The sequence below is a fragment of the Dermacentor albipictus genome, chromosome 7 (assembly GCF_038994185.2).
Source record: "Dermacentor albipictus isolate Rhodes 1998 colony chromosome 7, USDA_Dalb.pri_finalv2, whole genome shotgun sequence".
NCBI lineage: Eukaryota > Metazoa > Arthropoda > Arachnida > Ixodida > Ixodidae > Dermacentor > Dermacentor albipictus.
In genome coordinates this window covers 24,986,965-25,003,179 of record NC_091827.1, presented here as the reverse complement: position 1 = coordinate 25,003,179, position 16,215 = coordinate 24,986,965, and the positions used below count along the sequence as shown (strand labels likewise).

The 16,215-nt window shown below is 47.1% G+C and overlaps 1 protein-coding gene across 3 annotated transcripts in view; it reads left to right on the top strand.

Annotated features, from left to right (window-relative positions):
• The window catches only part of LOC135919257 (spectrin beta chain-like), a 236,561-nt gene that overhangs the window by 41,839 nt on the left and 178,507 nt on the right, over positions 1-16,215 (top strand). The window contains exon 1 of one of the 3 annotated variants that reach the window (XM_065452968.2): positions 5,980-6,385. The exons of the other annotated variants lie outside the window; for them this stretch is intronic. The gene's annotated coding sequence lies outside the window, so the exon portion shown is untranslated. Of the gene's footprint in view, positions 1-5,979; positions 6,386-16,215 lie in introns of those variants that run through there. 3 annotated transcript variants of the gene reach the window in all.

Sequence of the window (16,215 nt, the reverse complement as noted above, 5' to 3'; positions counted from 1 at the left end):
AGTTGGGCGCAGTTGACGTTTCGAAATATTCGGAAAGTATTAGAAAATAATATTCTCGTTTACGAATAATGAATACTTGATTCGACGACCGATTCTATTGGGACACCATTCGATTCGTTATTGGAAAGTGTCTGATATTCGCACACGCCTACAGAAGCGAACGCCGCTGTACTAAAAAAGAAGGGCGGGGGGGGGGTTTACGTGCCAAAACCGCGATCTGATTATGAGCCACGCCGTAGTGGAGGACTCCGGAAATGTGGACCACCTGGAGTTCTTTAACGTGCACCTAAGTGTAAGTACACGGATGCTTTCGCATTTCGCCCTCATCGAAATGCAGCCGCCGTGGCCGGGATTCGATCCCGCGACCTCGTGCTTAGCAATCCAACACCATAGACAACGCCGCGTTGTGGCCTCCTTGTCTGAAGAAGAGGCTGCTTGTCTGGCCCGGAAGTAGCCGTATTTCCGGGCCAGGCGTACTGAAATTACTAGAGTGACACGAACACAGCGGTGCGGATTGGGAGACTAGCAAACGGGGGTAGCCGATATTGTATAGTTTACATTGAGAGCTGGGCAGGCCACGTGAGGGCAGGTAAACGATGGGCCATTAGAGTTTTACAGAATGGGTGCCTAGAAAAGGGAAGCGCCGTCGAGGACGGCAGAAAATTAGGCGGAGGGGTGAAATTCGTAATATTTTATGAATTTCAGGGCCTACGTCCTGAAGTGGACGTAATGTCGGTGTCACACGTACGCTTCTGATCGCGATCGGGGCCGATCAGGATCGGATTTCTTGATTGCGGTCAACAGCGGTCGCTGTTGGACAACTTGCGGTACCGAAATCGACGTTATTATATTCTCATATCGTACTCTATCCTGAAAATTATGAAAATGAAGGGATAAGGGCTGAACATCCCATCTATAGAAAGCAGCTGCGTTGCTTTGTATATAATAAGGCTGTATGCATGCCCTCGCAGCTGCGAGACATTCTAGCGAGGGCAGCATGTCCGGCTATTATTAGCGCACTACTATTACGTCATTGCCGCCATTATATCGACCGCCCTTGGCACGACTCCGCCTCTGCGTACGGGATGAATGAACGAAATGAACGTATACGATATATGCAATGGCGAGGGCGTCAGCGATGCTCCGACGCGAGGCGTATCTTCTGGAATGCGCGTTTACGAAACTGTCTGTCAGCGTTGCGCAAGCAGCGGTGACATTTCACTCACCCACCCACTTCGGTTCGTTACCCTTTCTCTTTTTCTCTTTCTTTCTTTTCTTTTTTTTTCACTGCGCGCTGACAGTGCTCGACGAAGCTCATTGTGCGGAATTCGCAGTCTGTTGCGAAAGTGCCGAACGCGGCGGGTACGCTCCGGCCGTTTGGGAGCTTGTACGTCTGCAGCACACTCCAGCGCTCGCACGCATTATGTAGTACTACTACGTACTACGTACGTAGTACGTAGCAGCCTACGTAGCCTACGTACTACGTAGGCTACGTGTAGGCTACGTACGTGTAGTACGTAGTACGTAGTAGCCTACGTAGCCTGAGTACTACGTAGGCTACGTACGTAGTACGTAGCCTTCGGTGCAAGAGAATACGATAGCTCGTGCCCGGGGGTACACGACTCGTGCGCATTGTTTTACACTCTCGAGGGAAGTTCCATACATACGCACATCCGCTTTTTCCTGATGCATTGCTTTATTGGGATATTATGTACCTCTTGTGTACAAATTATTTTAAGAAAACATGTAAAATTTCTTTTTCGAAACCTATGCGTATGTCCCGGTAGGCTCTATATGCGCCTGCTTTACAGCACTGTTAATAGACGCACGCCGGTTTAAATTTCGTCAAATGAAATTGTACTTTTAATCGATCTAACCCTGTCCAAAAGGTCGACGCAATTTCTTTGGTATTCCTTCTGTTAGATGCCTTTGTGTCATAAAGCACAATCAATCAATCAATCAATCAATCAATCAATCAATCAATCAATCAATCAATCAATCAATCAATCAATCAATCAATGTCAAGTGAAACGCACTATTAATATTCACTCTGTTTGCAGTTTAAATTTGGCCTTAAATACTGCACACTGTTTCGCTAACTTCAGACGTGGTATAATTAGCATTGATGCCCCATATTAACATGTTATCTGAAAGCGTGGCTTTCTTTGCCTACACCTCTGCGATTTGCGTATGTATGTATGTATGTACGTACGTACGTACGTACGTATGTATGTATGTATGTATGTATGTATGTATGTATGTATGTATGTATGTATGTATGTATGCATGTATGTATGTATGTATGTATGTATGTATGTATGTATGTATGTATGTATGTATGTATGTATGTATGTATGTATGTATGTATGTATGTATGTATGCTGCATTTCTCTGCGAATAGTCGACCTATATACACGAAACGTTGACCGACAAAGTAGGGCCAGTGAGCGTATCTTTGTTGTGCGTAATTGAGACAATAGATTGCCAAGAATTAGCTTAGCCAAGGGGAATCTTTCAGTCCCCTTTTCCAACCCTGGAAGAGTGTCAGCGGTCACATATACGCCGGAAAAATTCTCTGCCTTCCAATTAAGAGCACTTCTCTCTCTCTCTCTCTCAATAAATTCCTACAAAAAGAAAGCTGCGCACATAATGTCGTTTCATCGGTTTCTCTAAAGCACGCAACCCTCTTAATGAAATAGCGCATGACATTCGACGGCTTCCTTTATTTTCTTACTTTTTTTTCACATTTGCACCAGTTCGTTTACCCTATTGGGTAGGATGCTCATCTCTGGATCCATGCTTGGTCCATGCTTGGCCCATCCCGCAAGAGGCACGTAAGCCTGAAATGTAGCCACATGTAGTCGGCCCATGCCGACTCCGCAACCGCCCTGTCTCGGCTTGGCAATTGGATCGGTGGCTTCTAAATGTTGTAGGGCTTCCTGTGCATTCACCGCGTCGTCACCATTCTGCCATCGACAAGCAGCATACATCGCTTTCTTCCTCGTCGCATCGCCGCATATGCACGTCTCGCACCATGGCCTCCGAGATCAGATCTCTCGATCTCGGAGGTCACGCTCACACATTGAATCCGCCCGAAAAACTGCTTCGTTGAGCTTCGCCACGAGTTCGGGCCCGTTCCATCTAAAATGCTGTACATCTGTTCGTCTCCTCACATCTCTGTATAGTTGTGTATACCATCAAAAAACGTTACGTCCTTTTTCTCTTTTTTTTTTCAACGTTAATTTCTTAGGTTCTCTCGCCATATCTTGCAATAACGTTGGACTTTATTACAGAAACAAGGTTCTGCCCTTGAAAGTGTCGTTATAAATATCAACATGGGGCGTTTGTACGAGGCACGTTTAATCCCCTTGCCGTTGAAGAGATGTTCGCGTTATGCTGGCTCGAATTACAGATGAGGTATTTTCCCCTAGAAGTGGACGACCCTGCGTACCTGCAAGACTCGCACTCAAATTCTTTTTTTTTTTCAAGTTTTCCGCATCTGTGTTTTAGTATTCGCTCGAGCTGCCCGCTCTTTATTCGCGCTGTGGCGTGACATACTTCTGCGCTACTATATTTTTGTTCGCTGTTCGCATATCACGCAATCTCCACGTGCGGTCCATCTCGGTCTCTGTGTCACGTACGCCGTCCACCCTTCCCGTAGGGGGAAATACCTCGTTAGCGTTGAAACGATGGCAGCAGAATAAATTCAGCCTGAAAGCCTTCAGACTCGCGTTTCGTTAATAGGTATTGCGGGTGACATTTCGTACGGGTCACCCCCCCCCCCCCCCTTCCGTTGGTTAATTTCTTTTGTATAGAACTGAATAACTGTTGACCTATGCCCCTGCTCCCTCAGGAGGGGTACTGACGTGATATTTAGTATTCATATTTCTTTCTTTTGCGTTATATGCAGGTTCTGGAGCTCTAAACCCCAGAAATAATAAGCCTTAGAGTGCCGTTAATAATTTAATACCACATATTTTCTACAGGCAGTTTCGGTTTTCTGGAGGATACTGTGTTTGTATGGACATTCCCAGCCCCCATTCTCCCCTTCGAAGCGCATTTGTGGCTACGCCACTGTATACTGCTTATGGAAGGGCTTCCCTAGCAAGTTATATATATATATATATATATATATATATATATATATATATATATATATATATATATATATATATATATATATATATATATATATATATATATATATATATATATATATATATATTAAGCCTCCTTGGGGCTTCTACGCTTGTCTCCGCACTTGAGAAGGATCGAATGTCAACTAAAAAAAAAGCGAAAGAATAAAGTAACCAAAGAGAGACTAATAAAGGCATTAATTAGTGAAGCCCTGTGTCGCGCGGTAGGATGACTAATCATGATGCCGGCACCTCCACGGTCCAATGTCACGCGTCACATAGCGGGGTATGTGCTATTTTAGAGGGTCCGTATGTACGCCACGCTTTAGCAGTCCATCCCCCCTTCCCTTTCTTTTCTTTAATACATTCGCTTCTTCCTTTCGTGCTGTGATGCCTGTTCCCGTAGGACGCACGTCCTGGTAACACCGCTATAGTTGTACTGTGACGTCATCGCTTCGCGTATATACGGAACGACAACGCATGGATGATAACGCGCAAGCTAGCTTGCAAGGCGCGCATGTGGTGGCGACATGTTTCCGCGTGAGTTTCTTGGTAATCGTCTGGAAAGCCGCTTGGAATGCAGACGTGTATAGCGTCGACTCACCCATCTCGTCTTGTAAAGCAATGCGCTCGCTATAATCGCGGCGTTGCCGAAATGAACAAAATACGAGGGCCACCGCGGAGCCCACGGATTCCCGATATATACCGTATAGCATTTGTTTTCCGCCAAGTATTCTCGTTCCATTCGAATTTCATTACGAAATTTGCAGGCATAAGATGGGTAGGTTGGCACATGGCGGGGGTTATTGGAGACCGTTGGGAGAGGCCTTCGTCCTGTAGTAGATATACCGTATATAGAATGGTGGTAATAATCCAACACGCGGGGGTATTATTACTCTAGCGGTCGGTTTGCCATGCTTCCTGTGGCGTGCCTTTAAATATGCCTCTCCTCGACGACCAGCTTCGTAAGGAGTGGGGGGGGGGGGGGGGGGGGGGGCGACTGTTATTTACGTGTTGACGTCTCATTACGGAGCATAGCTTCTTGAGATTCCTTTTCTGTCAGCGTCATTCCCTTACGCTCGCCACTTTCCTGTCGAGAATGATATGTCATGCTGATAACTCGCATGCCGTTCGTGACTTGGAAGCACCGGGCTCGCAGCGTTAAAGAAAGGAAAAGCGGACAAGACAGATGACGATTATCGTTGTGCGGGCAAGGTACGACTCAAGGGGGTGTAATTTTGTTTAAGAGTTTAGCGGCGTTCTCTTTTACCGCTGCGGAAGTCGCGCAGTATTCTGCACAGTCGGCGCATAGCTCACTGCGCGTGCGTCAGCCGACCCACCCCTTGGCCGTCCGCGTTGTGAAACCCTGTTTTTTGCAACCCTTTCTAACCATATACGCCCCTGCATTCTTCTGTCGTATAACGGACCGTTGGCGCGCATTCCCTTCGCCTTCCCACCTCGCAGCCAGGCGCCTGCAACCGTCGCTGCAATTTCGCCGTCCCCTCTCAGACAAACGGATCCACCCCGTGCATAGAGATTAGGAGCCAACGGCACGGAGAAAAGATAAGACGGTAGCGGCGGGGGGAAAGGGAAGGCATCTTTTGGGTCGCTCGACTCACCCACCTCTTGCGCCACAGAAAGGTCGCTATCGTGAACCCCCCTCCTCCCCCCACCTTTTTCTTTTTATTACATTCTTTCATCTTCAGCCCCTCTTAGCCCTTAGCGGTTGGTATCTGTTCGTGCGTCTGTTCGTGCGCTAGCGGGTCTTCTGCAGCGGCGTTTGCAGCAGCGCTCCCTGCCTGTCGTCTGCAACGGTCCGAATGCCGGTTGCCGCTGTCCTCGCATTGACTCGCCGGTTGGCGTAACGGTTTGAGTCGTCTGTCTCTCTTTCTGCAGAGCCTGTGCGTGCTTGTGTGTGTGTGCTTGTGCGTGAACCCCACGCTCTCTCGACGCGATCGCCCGGCGACACCATCTCGAACTGCAAGGACGTCGTCTGCTGTACTTCTTCTGTTTCGTCGTCGTCTGGTTGTGCGTGCGTGCGTGGTTCGTGCACCACCCCCATCTAGCGTGGCGTCCCTCCGCGAGAAGGCTTCGCGACTGTTTTTGTTTTATTGCATTTTTTTTACCTTCTCGCCGAGCGATTTTTCTATCGTGACCTCCTCCCACTTTGACCCTTGAGGATCGAGAGCGGCCACGCGGGATTGAGAACGAGAAAGAAACAACAAAACAAAGAAAAAAGAAAAACACAGGTAAGCGGGGCGCTTTCCGAGGACCTTTGACCGCGCGCGTACGGATGTTGCTTTGCGTGTACGGTGCGATCAACTTTTGAAGGGAACGCTTGACCGGTAATAAAGCTCATTGCAACGTTTATTCAACTTTATCAGAAGAGAACCGCCTGACGGTGATGCGCGTAAGACAGCCTATAGTAATCTGGTTTCACGTCATGTCTCGGTTGATGAGGTAATGCTATAGGCGGGCGTTCGCATTAAAATGTGATCATACTGCACATTCCTTTGAGCCAAGGATACCTCTCTGTTTCGCTGTGACGTAGCGTTCTGTGTGGAGTTTGCGGTGATTGGGAGAAGTTCAAAGGTAAAGTTAAACAATCGATGATAGGGGTGATAAAGCGTCACTGGCATCGATGACTCATTGGCCTATATATTATAGTTGTAAAGAGGCCAGCAGATTCAGCAGGTGTTAGCCGCAGGGTCAGCTATTGAAAAGAAAAAGAAAACAACGAAATAAATCGGAAAGCGAAGAAATGGCAGTTGCGGCGGTGCTCGGCTTGCTTGATTGGCAACGCTGATAACAGCATACAATGGCAAGAGCGCCCTACCTGTCTCTTACAACAAAAAGAAAAAAACAATTACAGGGAGGCAATATTGTTTAGAGTATCGTTATATAGTAGCTTGAAGCGGCGTTAGTTCGATGAATTTGTGGAGGCGATCAGGCTGCTTCCATTCACCCAGCACCAACGCGGTATGGAGTTATAAATAGAGTATATTCGCAACAATGGCCTTCCTTTTTGTTGTTATTAGTATTGCGTACTGTGTTTGCCGGATGCGCGACGTTTAGTCGTGACCTCGGAGCTTGGACCCCTGCAAACATAAAAGACGCTCGAAAGAAAGAAAAACAGAAAAGAAAGAAAGCTAGCGCTTTTGACTCATCTTGACCGAAACCAACGCAGCAGCTGCGACCATGCGTGATACCCCCCCCCCCCCCCCTCCTCCGACTAGCCGCCGTATACGACGTCGTCTGCTCACGATCGGCGCCAGAAGTGTACCTGGCGAACCAGACGAACGCCGTCTGTTTCACGACGCGACCGTTCACGATCGGCGCCAGAAGACCGTCTTCTGGCGAATCACTGCCCGCGCAGACGAAGCGCGGAACAGACGGGCGATGTGACGTAGAACGTGGCATCAGGTTTGAACGGGAGCTGCGCTTGGCTTCAGGCCGCTCCTGAACGTTGGACCTTTATCGCGGAGGCGTCGTTGAAACACTTCACTAGCGCGCGCGCGCGCGTTGGAGTTCGCGCCTTTGTTATAGCTGCAGCTGGCAACGCGGACTTTGAAGCGCTTGTGTAAGGCATCGGTGAAAGTTTATGGCTGGCCATATTTTCCGTTCTTCCGATAGGCCCTGCAATAGACGTTGGCCTCGGTTGAACGATGTTTACGCGTATTATTATTGCGCCCCAGGCGCTGCAATGCACCTGCACAGTCGAGGACTTGCGAGATAACGGTGCCCACAACGCAGCCGGCGACATTAAAGCCGACGAGAGCGCAGGGGAAATGAGATGACTTTTAATATATTTGGAGAGAAACGGTAAATTCGCGATATTCCTGTTATATTTAATGAATTGAAAGATAAAAGAAAACTGATCACCTGACCATTTTCTTTGAATCATCTAGGTTGGAAACATTGATGGCAAAGCGGTTAAACCTTATGAAAGTTCTGGAGAAAGGGATATTGGCTGAGTCTCGAATTATTGTGTAAGTTGGCTAACGGGCTACAAGGTGAGATAGATAATTATGAAACATAGTTCCAGCGCACAATTGAACAAGGACGAGGAGAGAAAGACAACACGAACGCCAGTCTCTCCACGTTCTCAACGTTCTCTCCTCGTCCTTGTTCAATTGTGCGCTGGAACTATGTTTCATAATGCTAATCATAACCAACTAGCCCAGCTGTCCATACTTGGCGAGATAGATAATTATCTGTTTTTAAAAATGCCTAAGCTAGGCGCGAAAGCCGTCACCACTCCGACACCTTTCTTTACACTTCCACAGCAGCGATGTAGCTGCTCGAGATAACACCGACGGAGCAAGGTTGCTACACCTTGGATGTCGCCGCGTAGGCTCCTCGAGATCTCATCGTATCGCCGTTTAAACTTGCGCGTATCTTATCATCTGTTTGAGATTCCTTGAGAGACGTTCCCAGAACAGCGAGGAGCCGTCGATCGTCTCTTCGCAGGCGGTCATGCTTCGCATTTGCATATAAGACCACTCCACAGGGGCATTAGTGACCGCGATGGCGTGAGCGGATTATTCAGAGAGCCCTTGTACATTTATGTTGTACACTCGCTTCAATCCTTTTCGAGGTTAACTCGGAATATTCTTGCAATGTTCTTTTTCTAGTATGTCTTAGTGATCCCTGTTTGACCACGTGTCTCCTGTTTTTTTATTCATTCAATGACTTCTCACGTTTTCGCCACTTTGTATTACTGACCAATTTTTGTGTATTCTGTAGATATACTACTCCCCCCCCCCCCCTTTATGTAGTGCCCCAAGCGGGGGCCTTTAAGGGAATAATAAATGATGATAATGAATATTCACCCGCGATATGAAGTCGGGGGCACCTGGTATCGGAAGTGGTTTCGCCGTATGCTTTCCGTCATCGTTCGGGAAAATTTTCTAAAGTAATTTGATCTAGACCGATAAGACGTCACAGGCGATGGAAAATAAAATCAAATTTCTTTAATACGTTATATCCCTTACAGCAACTGTCATAAAAATTCTGTTGCGTTTCCGTTAACTTTATATTGCTTTCAACGAATTTTGAGTTGTGTTTCTATGAACTTTTTAATATATTCAATAAACGCGCCGGTGAAATACAGTTGAACTTAATTCGTGATGTTTTGCTAAGGGATACCGCGACGTGACACGAAAATGCGGGATGCAGTGTCAACATTGCAGTGAACCAGATCTCTTCATCTCCGTGTTTTAAAAGTAAATTGTGCGGTTTTAGCGCCAATACCCAAGATATATGACAATGAGGCACGCCGTATTTAGCGAGGGGACTCGGGATTAATTTAGACCACCTGGGGGTCCTCGAACGTGCACCTGAACCTAAGTACACGAGCGTTATTGCATTTCGGCCCCCATCGAAACGCGGCCGCCGCGGACGAGATCGAGCCCATGACTTCGAGCTTTAATCATCATCATCATCATCATCATCATCATCATCATCATCATCATCATCATCATCAGCCTAGTTACGCCCACTGCAGGACAAAGGCCTCTCCCATACTTCTCCAACTACCCCGGTCATGTACTAATTGTGGCCATGTTGTCCCTGCAAACGTCTTAATGTCATCCGCCCACCTAACTTTCTGCCGCCCCCTGCTACGCTTCCCTTCCCTTGGAATCCAGTCCGTAACCCTTAATGACCATCGGTTATCTTCCCTCCTCATTACATGTCCGGCCCATGCCCATTTCTTTTAATTATATTGCAGCGCTATTCCAAAAGCCACAAAAGGTTTGCCGGGGCGGGTATCTCGTGTTTTAAAACTTAACTATGGCGAGGAGACGGACATATACTTTCTCTTAGTACGCGGAGAGGCTTTTTTTCCCGATTCTGTAACGATGTTGTTTAATCAGATCGGTTTTCACGTTCGTAATATGCGAGTTAAAAAAACTATCGAATAAATAGGAACGCTTGTTGTCTCCGAGCTGTCTTATAGGGTCTCAGGGAGCCGGGCTGCCTCATTATTCCGTTCTTTGCCTTTGAGATTTGTCATCTTGCTCTTTCTTTCCTCTTTCCCCCCCCTCCCCGCCTTCCTTCCTGTCTTCCATTTCTATGTTTCTGTCTCTCCGTTTCTGAAGAGTAGGCAGGCGTTCTGCCCCTTCCGGTGGCACTTGCCGGCCTGCTGCTTGCTTTCCCTTTCCTGTCAAAGGCATATATGTATTTAAAACAAATAATAATAATAATAATAATAATAATAATAATAATAATAATAATAATAATAATAATAATAATAATACACTCTAAAAAGTTTACACCGTTTGGGGCTTATCTTGACCCACAACGATAATTGTCATCTGTCTTGCCCGCGTTTCCTTTCTTTAACGCTGCGAGCCCGGTACTTCCCAGTCACGAACGGCTTGCACGTTATCGGTGTGACACAGCATTCTCGACAGGAAAGTAGCGAGCGCCGAGTTTTCGAGAAAGGAAACTCTGGAAAGGCAGATGACGATTATCGTTGTGGCACAAACACATACTCCAAAGGGTACAATCGTTTTAAGAGTGTAATAATAATAATAATAATAATAATAATAATAATAATAATAATAATAATAATAATAATATCAATGAGCGTCAAGCAGCGTGTAATCATGTTCGCTCAGATAGTCCAAATGAGCCTTATTCGTGCTGGCGAAACGAGTCACTTTTGCGTTATGGTAATGGAGCGATAATAAGGGCATTATATTTCGGCTTGAGGACGAAGATCGAGGGCCGATGGAAAATGCTACGCTGTGCTTGACCAGCTTCTGATGTCCAGTGGTGCGCAGGATGTAGTAGCGCAGCGAACACAAAAATAAAATTTGCACCTCGTACAAAAGAAAGAAGAGAAATTGTGCCCGTGATGTCTGATTCTCTCTTTTTTGTTTTTGTCTTATTTGCTCTACAGTGGCCTCGTCAAATGTTAAGCAACTCGCCTTAAGAACAAGTTACACTGAGTCACAAAAGAACGATATGAAAACATGCAGTGATATTGAAAGCGGGGTTGTAGGAACGGTTTACGAAGGGTTAATTGGGAAGATGTATATAGGCGCAAGATTTCGTCTACTAATCGCTGTGTTGGACTACGTATGGCTTGCACTTTCATTTCGGCAAACAGGTTAAGAAATATGCTTCAATAAAACTTGGTGCTGGGCTAGTTGGTGATACATTTTAGCGTTACCATCAATTTTAAAGAACGTTAAGAAAGCTTACACGTATGTGCTGTCAGATAATCTACTCCCTTATTCAAGGGGGTGTGAGAGTGTGATTTAAGCACCGATACATAAGGGTGTAAATCGGTCTGTAACTTACTCCTTCGCACAAAAGGGTGTAAGTGTGTGATTTAAGCACCGATTTACATACTTATTTACATTTAAAGGTGTAAATTACTGTGCGGTGTTAGGAGTCACGTGCCTATACCTACAACTATGTATAGATACAGCTTCCGCGAAATCTCGTTCATTCACTCGCGCACGCACACTATTGTACTATATACGTAGTCGTGCACATTCATGTATATTGATCGCGTGGCGCGTGCATGTTGCTATAGCGTAGGGAGGGCTGCTGCCGCCCCGTTTCCGGCCGCCTGTACAGAACCCACGGTAACTGTCAAGACTCGTTGGTTTGCCGCTTTCCGGTTCATGCTTGACAAAACAGCTGTCTTTTTGTTTCTTGCTTTTTTTTCTCTCTTTCGTTACGGTTTTGTTAGGCTCTGTTATTATCATTCTTGCTATCTTTATGAACTGATGGCGCCGTACTTCCCTACCCAAGTAGGGCAGTTATTTAGACGGGGGACACGCGGAATCATATAGATGTAGTATGGAAAATGAAAACACATATATAGGTAGATATACGCTTCCTCTTCCCAGTCTCAATACGGCATACATTTCCGGTGAACAGATGCAACACGCGCTTAGCGACATATTAGAAAACTTTGGTGATAACATATAATATACCCCACGTTCTTATTTTCGATGCAGGGGTATCGCCATCTTACTCTGTTGGGTGAACAATTGAACAGTTTCTTTTGCGCGTGGTTGCTTCAAATTAATGGGGTCGTGAAGCTCGGAATAACGTATCCGGGTAACCACATTCACGCGTACGAGTTGAGTGTGTACATACTACATACCGTTCATGTATTTGGTTATTACAGGTTAAAAAAAATGGCAGCGTTAAGAACCCAAGATGGCGGCATACTCGAGTGCTTCCGTAACATAGCCTATATACTATATGGCGCTTCGCTGTCGAACGCATGGTGGGCTGCAAGAACGGGTAAAATAACTAATGGTTGAACGGTGCGAATAAGACAAGGACACGAGGGAACAAATACCACAGAGAAGCGCTGTGGTATTTGTTTCCTCGTGTCCTTGACATATTCGCGCTGTTCAACCTCAGTTCTAAATTTGAACCAACTAGCCCTCGTGAGAGAGAGAGAGAAAGCAAGGACAGGAAAGGCAGGGAGGTCAACCAGAAGAGTATCCGGTTTGCTACCCTACACCGGGGGTGGGGGAAAGGGGAATAGAAAGAAGAAGAAAGGGAGCGAGTAAGCACAGAGTACGTGTGGGAGGGACACTATGCACAGGGACACTATAAACGGTCTCTTAAACCGGTGTACCTCAAGTATTGCAGTAATGCACGATTCGCTTTTCGTGCCAGTGACGGGTGTGGCCATGGTCCGAGTATCTTTGACTCGGTGAAAGGTCGTAAGTCTAGTCGGTGCCCTCGTGAAGGTCTTACTAATGCAAAGATCTGAATAAAAGGAGCGCGAAAAGAGGAAGGCACGTGAGCCAGTCCGCATAACTCCGCAATCGCAGCCGTATATGTGTACGACCAACTGTCTCGGCAAACATATACGTACGCCTTTTGCGGCGGTGAGATTCGGGGGCGTATATAGTTTATGGGAAAAGCCGTTATTCCACTTTTCCCTATTTACGACCTCGCCGCCGCGTGGTAAATCTCTCGACATAAAAAAGACTGGCGCCCATATCTGCGCATTTGTCGAGCGCGCCGTTGTCGTTGTGTGGCGCCACCGAGACTAGCTCCGAAGACTTATCGTCTTGTTGTGTGTTGTCCCCGTCGCCGCAATGGACGCCTACGTAGTACGTGCGTTACACGCGGTCGCGTTAAGCGCTGTCATACGTGTCGTAAACCCGTCAGTGTGTTACGCAATTGGTCGGGCATCCGGATTCCGAACAGACTGCTGGCAGATCGCACCCGTACGAAAATATTTGCTCTGCATCCAGAAGTGTATTGCTCGAAGCCGCGCAGAGGAAACCCGTTGGGGTTTCTCGGAAGGAAAATTTCGCTCTTGTGGAAGACATCCGTCCCCGAACGGGGCTCGTCGGGCTCTCTCTCTCTCTCTCTCTCTCTCTCTCTCTCTCTCTCTCTCTCACACACACACACACACACACACACACACACACACACACACACACACACACACACACACACACACACACACACACACACACACACACACACACACACACACACACACACACACAAACGCACACACACACACACACACACAGCGTCTCACGCTAGGTGTCAGTGGGAGCCTTGGTACAGTTGAGGGAATCATGCTGACGTCATCGCGTCTTGCTTCGGCCCTGCTTTTCCTTTTCTTTTTTTGCGCGCATCTCCATATCTCCACATCTTCGATTTGCGCTCACGGCCGCGGTGGTATAGCGGCATTTCGATGCGGGTGAACTGCAAAGAACGACCGCGTACCGTCCGTTGGTGTACCCTTGTACGTATATAAACAACCGCAGGTGGCCATAATTAATCCGGTGTCCCTCGCTGTATACGGCGTGCGCCTTACATTCAAAGCATGGTTTTTGGAGGTAAAACCCTAGAATTTAATGTTTTTTTTTCGACATCTCATTTCCAAATCTCTCTCTCTCTCTCTCTCGCTCTCTCTCTCTCGCCTGTTTCATCGCACCACTTCCTTTCTCATTAATTTTTCATTATTGCCTGTTTGACATTTCCGGTGACGTTCGAACACGTGTCCTTGTGCCTGCGCGTTGCGCGCTCATCATCATCATCATCATCATCAGCCTGGTTACGCCCACTGCAGGGCAAAGGCCTCTCCCATATTTCTCCAACAACCCCGGTCGGGTACTAATTGTGGCCATGTCGTCCCCGCAAACTTCTTAATCTCATCCGCCCACCTACCTTTCTGCCGCCCCCTGCTACGCTTCCCTTCCCTTGGGATCCAGTCCGTAACCCTTAATGACCATCGGTTATCTTCCTTCCTCATCACCTGTCCGGCCCATGCCCATTTCTTTTTCTTGATTTCAACTAAGATGTCATTAACTCGCGTTTGTTCCCTCACCCAATCTGCTCTTTTCTTATCCCTTAACGTTACACCTATCATTCTTCTTTCTATAGGTCGTTGCGTCGTCCTCAATTTGAGTAGGACCCTTTTCGTAAGCCTCCAGGTTTCTGCCCCGTACGTGAGTACTGGTGAGCTGCGCGCTCATTCGTGTATATATAGATGCAGGTTTGCGTGCCCTCGTAGCACGTGTCGTAGAGCAATCGATCTATTTGAGAAAAGAAAGAGATAGAGATAGAGGGGGAGGGGTTGAGAGCAGAAAGGTGCGAGCTTGAGAAACGAATCGATCACTTCGGCTCCTCCGCGTGCGTGCGTGCGTGCGCGCGCGTTCGTTTATTCTAACGCGACTGTGGGGAGTCGTCGAGATGGAATAAAAAGCGCTCGCTCATGTAGGCACATGCATGCGTACACTACATTACGTGCGTGTCCCGCCAAGGTAAACTCGGCGGGCCCTCGTGGAGAATTGATTTCGCCCAGTTTTTTTCTGCCTCTGCTTAGCCGCGCGCTCGCTGTCACGACTTTCTCCGCGCGTGTTGGATTAGGGTGCATATACACACGGGCGTGGGGGATTCGATCCGTCGAGTTCTTTTTCTTTTCTTGTTTTTTTTTTCTCTGCGAGCCGCCGTCGCGAACGTCTCTGGTGCACGGGTGTTTAAAGGGACACTAAAGGGAAACAATAAATCAGTTTAAACTAATGGAGCATTGTTTGAGAACCGTGCAGGCAGTCATTTCGAAAAAAATAGTTTGATTATTAGATGAGAAAATGAAGGTCCAAGTATCAGTATTTGAATTTCGTGCCGAAACCCCAGCGCCGGTACGTCAGCGTGACGTCACGGATTCCAAAGTATGTTTTCGCATTTGGGCCGCGTTGACTGTATAAAGGTTCCCGAAATTTGCCATGTTTAATATTTCATTCCTTTAGAACACGATGTAGTCAATCTGTACCGCTATATATAATTAGTAGGCCCTAGAAGATGCCATCAAAATCCATGACGTCACAGCCCCCAGGTGCGGGAACTCAAGTAGGCGTCGCCACCCGTATTTCGTTCTTGCGCTATTTCTGGCTTATAAAACGTCTTATCGTTGTAAGAGTGGTGTTTTTTGGTGTTGTAGAACGATAATTTACTGATGCAGAAGAAATCATTTTTCTCTTTAGTGTCCCTTTAACTGTGCACACGAGACTGGATGGTGCGACAAAATTAGGAAATTTGCGGGCGCTAGTTGGAATCGGTTGGCGCAGGGCAGGGGTAATTGGAGACCGCAGGGAGAGGCCTTCGTCCTGCAGTGGACATAAAGCAGGCTTATGGTGATGATGATGACGATCGTTTTTGAGTTGGTCGCGGTCATCCAAAGCGGGTTTCTGGTCGAGGTGATGTCCGAAGATCTCGGCTTGAAGCGGGAGTATAAGAGCTCGTTGCTGTGCCTTGTTTGGTCTGATGACGAGCGAGTCGTTCTTAGATTTGATGCTCAGCCGCGGTTTCGGCTTCCGGCCCGAGTCTTCGCCAGACCAAAGTCGTCCCTATATATAGTACTACTTGCGTTATAGCCTTTGTGTTGCTTTAATTGGGAAGTTGAACAAACGATCGATCGATCTGTTTCGTTCTACTTCCCGATGCAGTCAGTCAGTCAGTCAGTCAGTCAGTCAGTCAGTCAGTCAGTCAGTCAGTCAGTCAGTCAGTCAGTCAGTCAGTCAGTCAGTCAGTCAGTCAGTCAGTCAGTCAGTCAGTCAGTCAGTCAGTCAGTCAG